This window comes from Apis florea, unplaced genomic scaffold (genome assembly GCF_048593485.1).
Source record: "Apis florea isolate Af1SG1 unplaced genomic scaffold, ASM4859348v1 contig_2492_pilon, whole genome shotgun sequence".
Taxonomy (NCBI): Eukaryota; Metazoa; Arthropoda; class Insecta; order Hymenoptera; family Apidae; genus Apis; species Apis florea.
In genome coordinates this window covers 3,662,849-3,678,823 of record NW_028256593.1, presented here as the reverse complement: position 1 = coordinate 3,678,823, position 15,975 = coordinate 3,662,849, and the positions used below count along the sequence as shown (strand labels likewise).

At 39.3% G+C, this 15,975-nt stretch overlaps 1 protein-coding gene across 12 annotated transcripts in view; it reads right to left on the bottom strand.

Annotated features, from left to right (window-relative positions):
• Nucleotides 1-15,975, bottom strand: part of heph (polypyrimidine tract-binding protein 1 heph) — a 455,618-nt gene that overhangs the window by 260,509 nt on the left and 179,134 nt on the right. For 5 of the 12 annotated variants that reach the window (XM_086906236.1, XM_086906241.1, XM_012486052.3 and 2 more), the window contains exon 2: nt 933-985. The exons of the other annotated variants lie outside the window; for them this stretch is intronic. The gene's annotated coding sequence lies outside the window, so the exon portion shown is untranslated. The remainder of the gene's footprint in view (nt 1-932; nt 986-15,975) is intronic. 12 annotated transcript variants of the gene reach the window in all.

The window sequence follows — 15,975 nt, the reverse complement described above, 5'->3', positions numbered from 1 at the left end:
CATCCTCCATCGTCTTACGATGTGTATAATTAACACGAGAAAAGAGAGGAGAAACGGGACGGATGTTTAAATATTTCGCTAATCTTTCCAAAGAAACTTTTGCAAGATCAACAGCGAGGAATTTGCTAATCCACCATGTATAGGGGAGGAGGAGGAGTATCGTTAATTAAACGCGGCCACGGTATCATAAGATGGAACGAAGGTTAAACAAGGGGAAGAATGGAGCTGACTTCACGTCTGACGTGCTAATATTCGCTCGGCCAAGTAGCTACGTTAATTACTGTCAAATCGAGAAGCGGCAAATGAAATAATTACTAGGCGTCGTAACTCTTCGTGATCGTAGCCACCTCTAATTAACGTACGAGGTAGTCAGAGACTCTCGGCGCCGTGGACCTCGTTTTTTGATACCCTTCGTGTAAGAGTTCGAAATAGGATTCGTCCCACTTTGATCGATAGTAATAAAAACTTTTCTTTGCGATAACCGTTCGAAAGATTTATCCCGATACGAATGAGTTTTTCTAGCTTTTTCTTGAAGAAAATTCATATCAAAGAGATTTTATTTAGAAGCATTTCAATAATTAATTAATAGAAACTTTCTTCCAATTTTTCTTCCAATTATCTAAAAAAATTCGCTCGTTCTCTAAAAACTTTGTTAATTCGTTACAGGGGTTGTTTTTATTAAATTCAGATTAAACTTATTTACATTTTTTTTTTTTTTTGATGTTCAATTAATTCGTTTATTTCGACGAAATGATATTCAATTTTCAATAGGAAAAAGGAAGAATATTTTTAAAATACGAATTTGGACAAACGCAACGAACGAATTTTGAAATAATAGGTAAATACGCGACAATAAAATTTTTCTTTTCTTTTCTTAATTACGGCGATAAAGGGAAGGCAACGACGTTAAGAGAAAAATTTAATCAACTTACCAACGCTGCTCGCGTGCCAAAGGAAACGGAGCCAAAGAAGCCAGAAATCTTACCTGGAACAAAAATTAATATATTTTCTTAATTTAACAAGACAGCACCCGTGCCAAAAGCTGCGTGCATCTGCAAAAACAAAAAACAGGGGGTGCGAATCTTCAAACGAACCAATTAATTTTCCATTTTCGATTCAATTGTCGAATTGTTTGTCGAATATTTATAAAAGAAAGAAAGAAAGGGAGGAAGGAAGGAAGGAGGGAAAAAACATTATTGAAATAACGAATGAGAAAAAATATACGTCACATTTTAAAACTTAACAAATTTTCATTCGAGCACCAGGAGAAATAATTAAAAATTACTAAAAAAATTATTATACGTTCGTACGTAGCGTAGCGTTTTCATTTCAGAAAAAAATATACATTTTAAGCTATAAAATTAAATTCTTTGCCTCGTGTACGTTATGTATTCAGCTTTGTGAAAGAAAAGATTACCAAAAAAAAAAAAAAAAAAAAACTTGCCAAGTTTTTCTACGTCATTAGTGCATATTTATACACGTTTATGGAATTACGAAACCGAGTAAAAAATATTCTTTACGCGAAAACATCAAATCTTCGCAACTCGGTTTTAACACGATTTTTAAATATGTCTCTCTATGTGTTACAAGAAAGAAACAAAAAAAAACTATTATATAATTAAGTCCCTACACAAACAATCTTCTCTACAAAATGGGAAGATCGTCAAACGACTTATTCAGTGTTAAAATCAAACTGGTCTAGAAACGAGTCTTCTGAATTAAAAATAAAAACTCTGCTTCAAATAAAAAAATAAAAAAAAAAACGACAACTTTTCCATAATCGATAATTACAAAAAAAAAAAAAAAGAAAAAAACGAAAAAAACGAAAAGAAATTATTCCTTTCATACTAAAATTAGACAATACTCCCGTAATACTTACACGATGAGACGAATCCCCAGTTTCAGGTTCCATTAATCTCTATTTAACTTCCGTATCAAATCTTCCGTAAGATCGCCTCGTCCTTATTATCACGCGAGATCCAAGAATATTTTACTCCCGGCAAGAAATTCTCAAAGGTAAGAAAATCTCGCACGCCCAGCTGGGACTGGAGATCGCGTGGCGGCGCTGCGATCGTTAATCCTGCCTCGGCGACGACTTAATACGGTGGGCAAACCTCGTTTCGTGGGCGGCGCCAGCCCAGTTGGGAACCGAGCCTAAGTCCCCGGCAAATTGCTCGAAGGTTGCGTCGAGGGGCTAAGCGGTATGCAGATCGCGAGATCGCGACATACGTCGAGGATTAGCCGGGCTAAGGAGGATCCGCAGGAATCGACGGATCGAAATGTCCCCAAGAATCCTATTTAACTTACTTACTTACGCTGCGAGCCCCTCTCCCCCCTCGTGTCTCTCCCCGTAATTTGTGTAATCGCCCGCACCATAGGATTTTCACCCGCGATGATAGATTCCACTCCACTCCGCAGGACGTGTCTCTAGGGGGATTTCTTCGATAATTCTGGTGAAATTTTTGATAGCAGGAAGGAAATTTAATTGATTTAATTTTTCTGCGAGATCGAGAAACCAGATTCACCTCCCCTCAAAGGAATTTATTCTGAATAGAGAGGGTTTTCAGGGAGGTTTCTAGAGGGTTCCTCTGATCTTCTAATAGCGAGAGATCTTCTTTCAATTCCTCTTTTCATCGTTTAGCTTTTTTTTTTTTTTTTTTTTTAGAGCTTATCGAGGACGGTTAATTCCTTTTAATTTATTAATGTTACTCGCGTAATGGATACCTCGGTAGAAGAGAAATTTCACGTTGGAATTTTTTGAAAAATTTGCCTGTAATTGCAGTCTGTCCACACTCATTGCCGGTAGAGATATCTTTTCGATTTATTACTCTCGATCGATATCTTGTTTTCTCGAAAAATTTATAGAATTAATAACACGATTTTTAGAACGAATCGTTCCCTATTCGACAACTTTGTCACGATCCAATTTTGAACAAACAATAAAATGGTAAATACCGAGAACATTAAGAAAGACGACGGTCAATCCGATCGATTTTGTACATCGTCGCTTCCGGGGATGCCAGTCATCGAAGCGGAATTGTGTAACAACGATTTGTCCGCGTTTAGCGGCGTCGTTATCGTGGCATCGGCCGTGCATAATTCTGTTTGAACGAATCATTATTGCGGTCATCCGTACATACGTGCCGGTAAATCCATTTACGGTCACAGCTGTCGATTGTTCCACGCGCTAAATTACCAAGGATGATTGATGTCGTGCCGTGCCGGTCGATCGGTGCTTCAAAGTCGAAACGGAACGACAAAAATGCCAGATCGCTGTCAAAACACTCGATTATACACACTCGCGCGATATTTCTTCCCATTTCGTCCCTCTCATCGTATATCAATTAACGAAGAATACCGTTAAATACCGTTGTTTTTGTTAATTCACCGTGGTGATCGTGACGTACACGTGTGATACACGCATCTTTTTCCACGTGCAAAATTACACTTATTAGAATTAAGTATAAACAGATCGAGCGAAACTCTCCACTTGAGAACACTTTTCAAAGACGATCCTCTTTCGATAACAATCAAGCCAGAGCACTCGTTTCAACAGTTATTTCCATTACAGGCGATCCATCGTCGAAAATTCGTCCCACGATGTTTACGCACGTTGCATCGACGCATGCGAGACATTAACGGTCCGCGAGAGGCGAAAGAGGGGGCGCCACACATCCGTCGAACGGTTTCTCACGCGACCAAGACGTGGCGCTTCGTTCGCTCGATTTTTATCGGCGGTGCACGCGTCGAAACGAGACGGTGAACCGTGACCGAGAGCGAAGAAGTTTGGCGATAAAAGAAACGAACCTCGGTTCGCGATGATGGATGGCCACGAGAACTCGTGGCACACCTCGTTTCCCGCGTTGATGAATAATTTGACTAACGTTTGACAAATGAGGAGACGAAGGAGATGAGCAGAAGTTTTTCTTACGAAATATCTTCGATCCTAACAATATTTTCGTTCGCGTCCAAGATGGACGTTCGCTCGGCGAGACGCTTCGCGAGTTTATTAGCGAAAGCAAGGTAACCCATATCAGAATTATTCATCCGTTGTCTACTTGTTTATAATATCATTGAAAATTCATGGCGTTCCAGGTGATACCAGATGAGATAATAATTATCACAAGTTCACAAGTCGCTGCACGCATCCTTGACGATTTGAATTATTTCTGAATACAATTCGAACACACTCTCGTCTTCGATTATTTAAAAATGTTACAATCGTAGACAAATAATTCTGATATGGATTAACGTATTCTGCTTATCTTGGAATGCTTTCACAACCGTTGTCACGAGAGTCCAACGAACTTTTCGCGTATTAGAAAAGTTGTTCGACTATTTCGAAGTCTGCGCAGAGTTCTCTTGCAAAAAGTTCTCAAAAAAAAAAATAACCAATTTTTCCAGAAACATCACGACTTCGTGTTACAGACTACACACACACACATATATATATACACATCTACGAAGCTACGAAGGGTAATAAGACTTGATGCATGGCTCCCAGGATGCTGCTCCCCTAGATCTGCCATTCGTCCTGCCACCCTGCCTTTCTCTCCCTTCTCCGCCTCTTTATTTATTTAAAGCCCGTCACCGGGTTCGCGGCGCTCCCTCAGGAATCGGTTGCTCGCGCTTACTCGAGAGTTCGACGCTCGATCGGACTCCATCGAATTCCCGCCAGACTGATCTCCACTTTGGACACCGTCTGCGGCTAACACGAGGACTGGAATAGCGAGGATTTTTGGGCTCGAGGTTTGATTGGCTGCTCAGAGTATTCCCTCGGTTTCTACAATAACCGCGTTTATAATATTGTCGAGGAAAATTATATTGACCACTTTGCACTTTGTACGTATTTATATTTGAGAAGGTTAACAATCAACTCGAAATTATTTTTCATACTCGAACAAAATGAAAACATTTCTCTGGGAATATATATTACACGTTCTGGTAGAAAAAATTTGAAAAATACACAAGTTTTTATCCGCATCTCAACTCCTTTGATCGGTGAAAATGTATATAATATGTGGATATACATATATTTTGATTTTTCACAATTTTTAAAAGATGAAAAAAATTAATTTCTAAATTGGAAGGAACGCATAGGAATAAACACTTCGATATTCTCCTCGAAAACAGAATCTTGTATTACTGTGAAGGACAACAAACTAAAAATGATATAAATAGTATTGAAAAAATTACACTTTATAATCGTTCAAAACAGTCCTCAATCTTGGTTTGAATATCGTCGATTATATTTGTGGTTGTGCGTGTACATATAATAAAGAGATATTTGTTGACTTTTATTTTTTACTTTTCTTTGAAGACTTTTTTATAAATAAATGATCTCGGGAATAAAATCAACGCTGACACACGAAAAAGGATTAACTCTTGCTTTTGGAAAAATATTGATGCATACGATTAGCGATTATATATTAAAACACAAAATATTTAGGATAGAGAAGTTTTAATGTAAGAAAAGAAAGATCGTCAAAGATAAGTAGAAATTATCGACAGGTTTATCATGTGGAAAATTCGTTAGACGGGTGAAGTTTGTGGGTTGGTTACAGATCGACGAGATTTTTCTATTTGCTTAAAGTAGAATTAGAAAGTAGTGGAAAGTAGGGACAAGAGTTTTCAGGGCGCAATCTAGGAGGAGGGAAGAGTTAGAGGTCGACAGAGGAGGAGGGAGATTCACGGTGTGGCGGACAGGTCTCGAAACGGAAATCCCTTTCTTCGACCACCCTTCCGCCGGTCTGAGGGATTAGCGAGGATCGAAGACTCCGGTGATTTGTGGTCGACGGGCAAATAGATTTCTGGCAAGCCGAGTCTCGTCGATACAAGAGGAAACGTGTTTATACGGATTAGCATTTCTTGTTCAGCGTCGAAAAATCAGGAATATTTATGGATAAAAGGCTCGATCGATAGTAATAAGAAATTTTACTTTTCATCTGAAAATAATAAACGCTTTTCAAATTAAGATTAAATTTCCTCTGCAAACTTGACGTTAAAAGAATCAGCAAGTTGACGAAGATATAAAATCAATTAAAATGGTCTGAACTCAATTTAAAAAGATCTTTTTCTCCAAAGATGGATGCCGGTCTTTCGATCGGCAATCGAATAAGAATTTTCGAAGGGGATAACAAGGAATATTAAGCCACTGTTATTTACGTATGGTATGAGGAAAAAAAAAGGAGCAAAATTATTCTCGTTTCTAGAGTAAACGGAGGAAAAAATTGAAGGGAAAAAAGAGATTTCTTTTGTGATCGAAGGCTGAAGCCGATAAACCGGAAGACGGTTAAATTTATAGGCCGGGAAAGAGCCAGCTCTTTGTCGTTCTCTTGCGAATTTCGTATTACAATGGAGGATTAAGGCGTGCAACGGACAGGCTCTCATTCTGCCTCGCTTCAGATTTCATTTTAAAGATTGATTCGCCCGGTGAAATGTGTTTATTGACTTATCAATAAGTCCTTTGCGAGAACACGCGAGAAAGCAGATTTTTACGATTTGCAAAATTTATTAGATTTCGAAGATTGCAATGATTTTCATTGACTTGAGAAAATAATAGAAAATGTATAACGAATTTACATTACGAATGTAAATTAAGATGAAATGTCGAACAGATTCTTCAGTTTGCGAACGCTCGATAATAAAATATACTCTCGCGGACTCAAGAATTAGAGAACGTGATTTATTCAACAATCCGACAAAAATAACAAGCTCGAAGCGTCGACACTACCCAAAAAAAGTTCCGACCATCGATCAACTTTTCACGATGAGAGCACATACGTGGAAATCAATTTCGTGATTAAACCTTTCGCTACGTATTCTGGTGAGATAAAATCTTTTTGAATACTTTGAATTTTCAACTTATGCACTACCCATTTGAACGTAACGTCCTCGTTCGGGAACGTGTTACATCCCTCTCTCCTCCCTTCTTCGGAGATATTTTATTCAACTGAAAAATCACAATTTAATTCAAAGAACTGCTCAGCAAAACTATGATTTTTTTCTTCACGATTAAAGGATAATTTGTGATGTCGAAAGGGTTATAATAAAAATCGATTCCTACAATTTAACCCTTTCCCTACGACTTTTCCGCCGCACCAAAAATATGCACGATGCTCGAGAAAAATCGTTAGCGGCCGCGTTTAACGCCTCGTAATTCGAGTTGCTTTGATGGTATTTATTGAAAAAAAAAAATTGACGATAAAAACAAAATATCGATACTACGTTTCTAGAGAATGATCCAATCGCTCGTCATATCGTACATCTTATGCAGAGCGACTATACTCGCCCATCAATAACATCTTATGAAGAACGACTATAGTTGGTCATAATATCTCAGTGGCATTTTATGCAGAGCGACTATAGTCGCCCGTCAGTAGCATCTTATGCAGAACGATTATAGTCACCCATCAGTAACGTCTTATGCAGAGCGACTATAGTCGCCCATATTATCTCATTGACATCTTATGCAGAGCGACTATAGTCGCTCGTAGTATCTCATTGGCATCTTATGCAGAGCGACTATAGTCGCTCGTAGTATCTCATTGGCATTTTATGCAGAGCGACTATAATCGCCCGTAGTATCTCATTGGCATTTTATCCAGAGCGACTATAATCACCCGTAGTATCTCATTGACATCTTATGTAGAGCGATTATAGTCGGCCGTCAGTGACGTCTCATGCAGAGCGATTATAGTCATCCATCAGTAACGTCTTATGCAGAGCGACTATAGTCGCCCATAGTATCTCATTGACATCTTATGCAGAGCGACTATAGTCGCTCGTAGTATTATAATCGCCCGTAGTATCTCATTGGCATTTTATCCAGAGCGACTATAATCACCCGTAGTATCTCATTGACATCTTATGTAGAGCGATTATAGTCGGCCGTCAGTGACGTCTCATGCAGAGCGATTATAGTCACCCATCAGTAACGTCTTATGCAGAGCGACTATAGTCGCCCATAGTATCTCATTGACGTCTCATGCAGAGCGATTATAGTTACCCATCAGTAACGTCTTATGCAAAGCGACTATAGTCGCCCATAGTATCTCATTGACATCTTATGCAGAGCGACTATAATCGCTCGTAATATCTCATTGGCATCTTATGCAGAGCGACTATAATCGCCCGTAGTATCTCATTGGCATTTTATGCAGAGCGACTATAATCACCCGTAGTATCTCATTGACATCTTATGTAGAGCGATTATAGTCGGCCGTCAGTGACGTCTCATGCAGAGCGATTATAGTCACCCATCAGTAACGTCTTATGCAGAGCGACTATAGTCGCCCATAGTATCTCATTGGCATCTTATGCAGAGCGACTATAGTCGCTCGTAGTATCTCATTGGCATTTTATCCAGAGCGACTATAATCACCCGTAGTATCTCATTGACATCTTATGTAGAGCGATTATAGTCGGCCGTCAGTGACGTCTCATGCAGAGCGATTATAGTCGCTCGTAGTATCTCATTGGCATTTTATGCAGAGATTATGCGACTATAATCGCCCGTCAATGGTATCTTATGCAGAGAGACTATAGTCGCTCATTTTATGAAAAATGATCATAGTCGGCCGTAGTAGCGAAAGGGTTAAGAAAGAAAAGGACTGGAGGATGGAATGACTTACTCCTTTCCATTCTAACGAGCGTCGTGCAAGAAAAGTAAAAACTCTCAAAACTGTCGCGTTGATTGCGAAATTCGTATCGAACTCGGTATAGAGCCGCGTGAATTTGAATTTTTCCACGGCGAAGATCCGATGCACGTCGCGGTATGCCAAGAGCGGGATATGGAGGGCGCACGCTTTTTAAAATTCGTCTATATCAGACGACAGCAACATCGCCCTGGGACGTCTTTTCCCGTGGTAGAAAGAAAAAAAAAAAAAAAAAAAAGAAAAAAAACACCGTGGCAAACCGAATTAACGCCGCCGCGTCGGGCAAACTTTGTTTGCCGTGTTGGCCGTCAACCGCGCCGAAAATTTGATCAACCGACGTTTCTAAAACGAAACGTTTTTAAAAAAACGACACTCGCGATTAAAGTTTAATACGCTTCTCCCGTCATATCGATCGAATCATTTCTTCGAAATCGTTCTCTTCATTGATCACGCTCGATACGTTTGACTTGAAAAGAAGCGTCACGTAAAAGAAATAAACAGACGAAGTGTTCTTACGAGTCTATACTTGAAGTAGAAGAATTTCTTAAATGATATTTCTATCTACGAAATTCTTTTCTTTTTTCTGAATAATTCTTTGAATTATGATTCACTCTATATATATATATATCTGAAGCTCGATTAATTCTTTCTATCGATAAAATCTTTTTTTTTTGAATCGATAAACGTGCTTTCCTTAGATTATCATCAATGACTTTGCTAAAGCAGTTCTTTGAATTAAATTACGATTTTTCAATTGTATAAAATATCCGAGAAGGCCCCCAAGTGAGGATCTCATTATGAGTGCGGTATATAAGTATTCAAAGTATTCAAAAAGATTTTATTTCACCAAAATACGTACATTATAACTACGCATTGTAAAAGTTATTGAACTTTTGAAAATGCCTGATAATCGGAGAAACAATTTTTGTTTCTGTCGAGACACAAAAAAAATTTAATTTTTCCAAACGATTTCCAAAAATCTATCCAATTCAGATACCGTTTTTTTCAGACAAGCATTTATTTCTTATACGAGGATTTACGCCACGAGCGAAAGGCGTTTAACGTTTATCCCCGCATCGTTTCATAGCGAGTAATTCTTCGACAATGGGCAATACTCATCCATAATTTGAGCATTGAAAAGAAATCAGCTTTGGCGCGAGATGGAATGGAAATGCAACGCTCCATTAACGGACGATCCATTAGAGATCCGACCGATCGGACAATAAGGGGTTAAACAGTTATTAAACCGTTCATTTCGAGAGGAGGACTCAACAACACGCGCAGGCCTGCGAACAAGAGGGTGGAACACCGTGTGTCCACGAGCGTGGCCGAGAGGACGGACAGAGAGCGGGGAAGGGGGAGGAGGTGGGTGGGTGGGTATCGTTCAATCGCACCCTTAATTAGCGCACTCAATTAAGCACGAGCGCGACAGACTGTGCACAGCCAACGTGGACAGTTTTTGCGTTTAAACTGCGTTAGAGGATCGAATTACCGACAATTATACGACTGTTCTGCCCGAATTGTTTGCAGTCGTTGGATGAAATTAGAAATGGGAGCCGGATGGAATAAAAAAAAAAAAGGAATATCTCCTCCTCCCTTTTTTTTTTCCTTCTCTCTGTTACCTTTCCTTCGTAACTTGGCGATTCGCAATCACGATCGGTCGAGCTGTTTCACAATTTAACCCCCTAATTAAGAATCCTAAGAGGTTAAGAGGAAGAGGAGAACTTCGTTGGAATCCGAATCCCGTTTTCGTCATCGAAAACAATATTTCTCTTCGTGAAGTAAGGGGAGGAAAATTTCGTAAAAACTGATACAACTTTTGGGGGGATTGAGAGCGAATTCTTCGAAGCAGAGGGGGTGATTCCCTCGAATTCACCGGAATTTTAGCGTCGCAAGAACGCGAATTCGAGGTGGTGTTTCCGTTTCCAAGCCTTTCTATCCCCTCCTTCCTCCTGCAGAAAGATGGTAACGCGACAATGCAATCGAAAGGGGATGTATCCGACACGTGATGCACTAAAATCGTACGAGGGATCCGTTTTCCATTTGCCAGGGGCGGGACACCGCGATTTCGCCATTTTCCAAGATCGTACCCGGTAATGTCTATCGAACGACACACAGTATCGGCTCTCCTCTTATTATCGTTCAACGGATATACACGGATTTTCTGATATCTTTCCTCTCTATAATCTCCCCATTTTTCATCATTTTTACGTTTCTTTCCTTCCTTCCTTCCTCCCCAATATAATGTATATGTGTGTCTGTGTGTTATTGGAAACGTCAATATGAATGAAACCAAATTATTTACCGATCTTTGCAGATTTTCTTCAAGTATGCTTCTTTAATTTTTATAACTTGAATTTCCGTATTCTCAATACGTGTGTATTTCAACGTTACACTCGTTCACTTCACGGAACGTTACAAATATACTTTTAAGAAGTAACGAAGAGAAGAAATATGAACAGATCATCGTTCGAAACAAAATGTCAAGAAAATGTTCAAAAATTGTTTCAAATCCCGGTATTCTGGGCATATCTATTAAAAACGTATTTACTACGAATAGCTTCCAGATATTTTACCAGAAATTATTGAAATTCTTGTCCGCGATATTGGAAATGATGAGGTTCTCGAGAAGCAGAATTGAAATTTTTGTCTTGTGGGCAGATAAGTAATTCGCGGGGCCGTAATTAAAAACGCATTAATAAACAATCGACCGGAAGCAGAGGGAGGGGTGGAAGGCCTTAAAATACCTTCAGAGAATAGCTTTTGGCCGATATAAATACATTAAACTAAATGCCGCTGGTGAATCTAATAAAACTTGAAAACTGTTTAAAGTCGGGCAACTTACTTAACCCACTAATTAATTATATCTTAAACGCCTCGGCTGAGCCATTAATCACTCTCTCTCTCTCTCTCTCTCCCTCTCGAGCAACTGAATCCATTATTTTCCACCTGCCCTCCTTTACCCGTGAAAAACTTTCAATCGTGAGATTTTCGAACATCAGCCTTACCGAGACCGAGACGAAGGATACTCGTGCTCGTTTCTTTCCCCTTGAACAATTATCCCGTAGTTAGATCGTTCCTAAATCCATCCCGATATTATATCGCGGGAAGATTAAATTTTTCAATCGTAAAACATATTCGATTCCCCAGTTTAAAAGGGAATAATCGTTTCAAAAAATTGTAGATTCTTTACAGGGAGGGAGGGGATTATTTCATTTTATTTTATTATTATACGGCTATTTTATATTTAGGAAGCAAAGAAATATTTCATTTTATCTATAAAATACGATATATATTTCAAATGTTGAATATTTATTTTATCCCCTCTTTCCGTGCGAAATGAAAAAGAATATTTATTTTACTCTTTTTTTAATCCTAAATATTTACGTATATTTTAAAATAAATAAAATTTGTTCTAGACAAATGACAAATTCAGTGTTTATTACGAATAAATGATGAAAATATAACTGACTGTGCGTGTGTGTAATAAACTGATAATCAAATTTCATTATTAACCCCGTTTTCTTCGAAATATAAAATAAACAAAGAACAAAAAGTAAATTTCGTTTCAACTCGCGTATCAAATGATCCCATAAATCGTCCTCCAAGCGTTGAGTTGAAAAACCAGGGAAAAAATATTTGGAGATAGAAAGGGGGGACACAATTTTATACAATTTTTCAGGATGAACCACGATTGAGAGGGAAGTTTCGCGGCTTTCAACTGACCCGCGAGTCGCGCCGCGAATTTCAATGGATTGCGTCCCGATGTTTGCTCGTTTTCATCCCCTCAGGCGTGTATACTTCTTGTACATCAACCTCAACTCGTACAAAAGCGGCGACTGGCTTTCCATTAGTTTAATTACAGTCAAGGTCGTCGTCGTCGTCGTCGTCGTCGTCGTCGTCGCTGTTTCGAAGATGTTTGAGCAGAGTAGAGATTAGTTCCGTGGAAAAAATTAAATCGAGAGAGATTCCGTCAGAGTTTGAGAGAGGAGAAAATGGACGATTTTGTTGCATAAACGTTTGTAGATCGTCGAGTCGTTGAAAGCTTAATTAAGGCGTGTTTCGATGACGTTTGAAGAGGTTTGACCCGATTGGTTTGAGAATGTTTGCGACAGATTTGAGAATTTGTAGCGGTAAAGAAGTTGGGATCGGGGTACTTTTCGAAAGTTGAAGAATGATTTTTCACCGGTTTGAGAATGTTTGCCACGGATGCAAATAACGGTTTTTATTTCGGTAAAAAAAAAAAAAAAAAAAGTTGGAATTAGTTTTCTGGAAAGCGAAGAAGAGGGGAAATTGAAAAGTTTGTGAAATAAAATTCGATCGATTCGATTTAAAATAAATAATTTCCAAGCTCAAACGTTATCGATCTCATGAATGGTGTTTTCTTTGTTACGAATAAATGACTCGCCTCCTTGCTTTGTTTTACATCGATCACTCGTGATTACATATTATTATCTCTCTATTTATCACTTTTTATCGAAGCAATTTGTTATAATTCGACATCAAATATCACTTTAAGGCTTTCTGTATCGATTATCGGTAATTAGTACAAAGAGCTATTGTGCCAGTGATTGCACATTGACCGTTTATTGATAGTTATATTATTGTACTACCAATAATTATTAATCACAAATATATCATATTCCTCGATCTCCTCCTTCATTTTTACTCAATTTTCATTCATTAATCATTGATCAATAAAAACGTAACCCTAACTTCGTTCCAAATGATCGTTGATCGCTGATCAAAGTCTGGCCGTCGATGACTATTAATCGCTTCGAACTGAATCAAACCAAATCAAACCGCTCCTCGTTATCCTCAACGTTACAAGACCCACCATTATCAATTATCATTATCGCCGTGAACCGAAAGAATATCTGGCAGAAACGAGGCGAAGCAGACTTTCGTAACCAACTTCGAACTAGGCTTCGAAGTGAAATCAAACAATAGAGTTGGCAGCAGCGAGCGGAAAGCTTGATCACCAGCGACGTCACGGTGCGAAGCAACGAATCAAAAGCTGCATCGAAATAGCTCGAGTTCGGGATAGCCCGGGGGAGGAATGGGCCACGTTTCCATGTTTGTTCCATTGAAATATGCACGCGTTCCCGCAACGAACGCCCGTCCGTTGAATACGCGGCCAAAGATCTTGCAAAATGCACGCTAACTAACTTTCCAACGAGGGCTCCCAACGAGCGCGTCTCGCAACTACGCGTTATCTTAAATCAGTCCTTTGTTACCAACACCCTCCTTTTCTATCCGTTTTGACACGTTACGTCCTCCCCCAATTTCGTCTCGCTCCACCGTTGCGTGGCAAATTTTATAAAATGTGAACGAGAGATGAAAAACAAGTTCGATGATGATGATAATAATAATCACGTCAATAGACGGTCAAAAAAATAAATAAAACAAAATATAAAACACTCGAGAGAAAAATCCTCGTATAATCCTCGCGCGAAATAAAATTGAAAATAAAATCGAAAGATCCAATTCCAGGGGGAATAACGATGAAAGTATCTCTCCTGAAATGTCGGGCCATTAAGCCTGATATCGCTAGGCATCGTGAAAAAAACGGATGGAATCAAAAAGAAAGGAGGAGGAGGAGGAGGAGGAGGAAAAAGCAACACCGAACAAGAGGGGAACTACCTGGTGGTGTGGATGGAACGCGAGAAGGTGGTAGGCTCGAAAAACGTTAACGAGAAAGGCATAGGCAGCCGACCTTCGCCCCATCTCTTCGTTCCGCCCGATTTTTCCGCTGGCGCCGCTCTTTTTTTCTTTTTTTTTCCAAGAGGCGGCTTCCGCCATTTTATTAGGCCAGTTACAGAGCCGGTGTCGAGACAATAACCATTGTTAAAGTTTCGCGGAGCAACGCTGCCCCACTGTTTGCACGGCCAAGCTTCCACAAGCTTTGTTTCGGCCGGATTTCAGTTGGCCAACCTGCTCGCGGCCCGGGAATCACCCCCGCCTATTCCCCGCCTCACCCTGCCGCTCCGTTCTCAACAATTTTTAATCGTATCCACGTAGCAACGATCCTGGAATAAAGATCCAACGAGATGTTGGACGAAGCGTGATTTTTCATTTCTGATTCTTCGATCAACTGTCTTCTGAATCTAATCCCCCTAATTCGGTGATAAACCTCCAATGACGACTCTCAGGCGATTTGATGCGGCAATTCGAACGGTGATAGTTATTTATTTGTGTTTGATCTTTTTAAAATATCACTGCTTCGTGAATAGATTCCTAAACTCTTTGCTCTTGTAATCTTACAAAGCGTAAGGAATAATGTACCACGTCGAGTGGTTAGATTTTTTTTGTCTCAAATCAGATCGTGATCGAACTACGAGTCGTGGCGATACGACGAAATATTAATTTTCAAAGTTTCTGAGTTTTGTAAACATGGCAATGAAATTATTTCTATTCGATGAGAAATTGACGATAGAGACGAATGTAAGAGCACGTTATTGGGATTGTAAGGATTTGTAACGACACTTTATCGCGATACTTGCCCTGACAAATCGAGGAAGCATCTTGCTAATTACTTTATTATTAAAATATCGCACGAAACAACAACGATATAGACTTTAACATTCAACAAATTTTCTTTCTTTCTTTCTAATTCGTGCGTTGAATCATTTTAAATTCTAAATCTAAGAGATCGTGTGACCGAAAAAGGCCTGATAGAGCGATATAAGAATCAACGTCTATACGAATATTTATGACGATAAAAATTTTCGAATTTCCAGGCTTGTCCAGGTCGACGCCTGGAAATGGCCGCGAGTTTTCCGTTGCGAAGGTCGTCCCTTGGATGGCAAAAGACTGCATAAAAAGATAAACGAGGGATACATCGTCAATTGAGTGACTGTTAGACGTTATTGGGGATGGAACGACGGTTTGATCGAGTGTGATGGATTTCGTCTATTCGCGCAAATAATTATCCGCCTCGATAAAATGTGGCTGGGAAGGTAAATGATCGGACCTTCAAAAATCATTGCCGACAAGGTAAGAAAAGAATATCGATTCTTCCTACGTGTTCCTCGTTTTTTTATCGAATTGAATTTGAAAAAAGTTGCGATTAATATTTGGAAGAAAGAAAGAAAGATACATAGTTCCTGGTGTTTCGATATTTTTCCTTTTTATAGAGACGGATGCGCTAAATTTTCGAGAAGACAATGTTTCTTGCGCGAGAAAAAGAAGGGCCAGGAGACTGACTTTAATGAAACTCTTAAGTCACGTTGAAGTCCTTTCTGTCTGTCTGTCTCTCCCTCTCTCTCTCTCTCTCTCTCTTTACAGCAACGTTACTTCCATATAAGAACGGAAACGG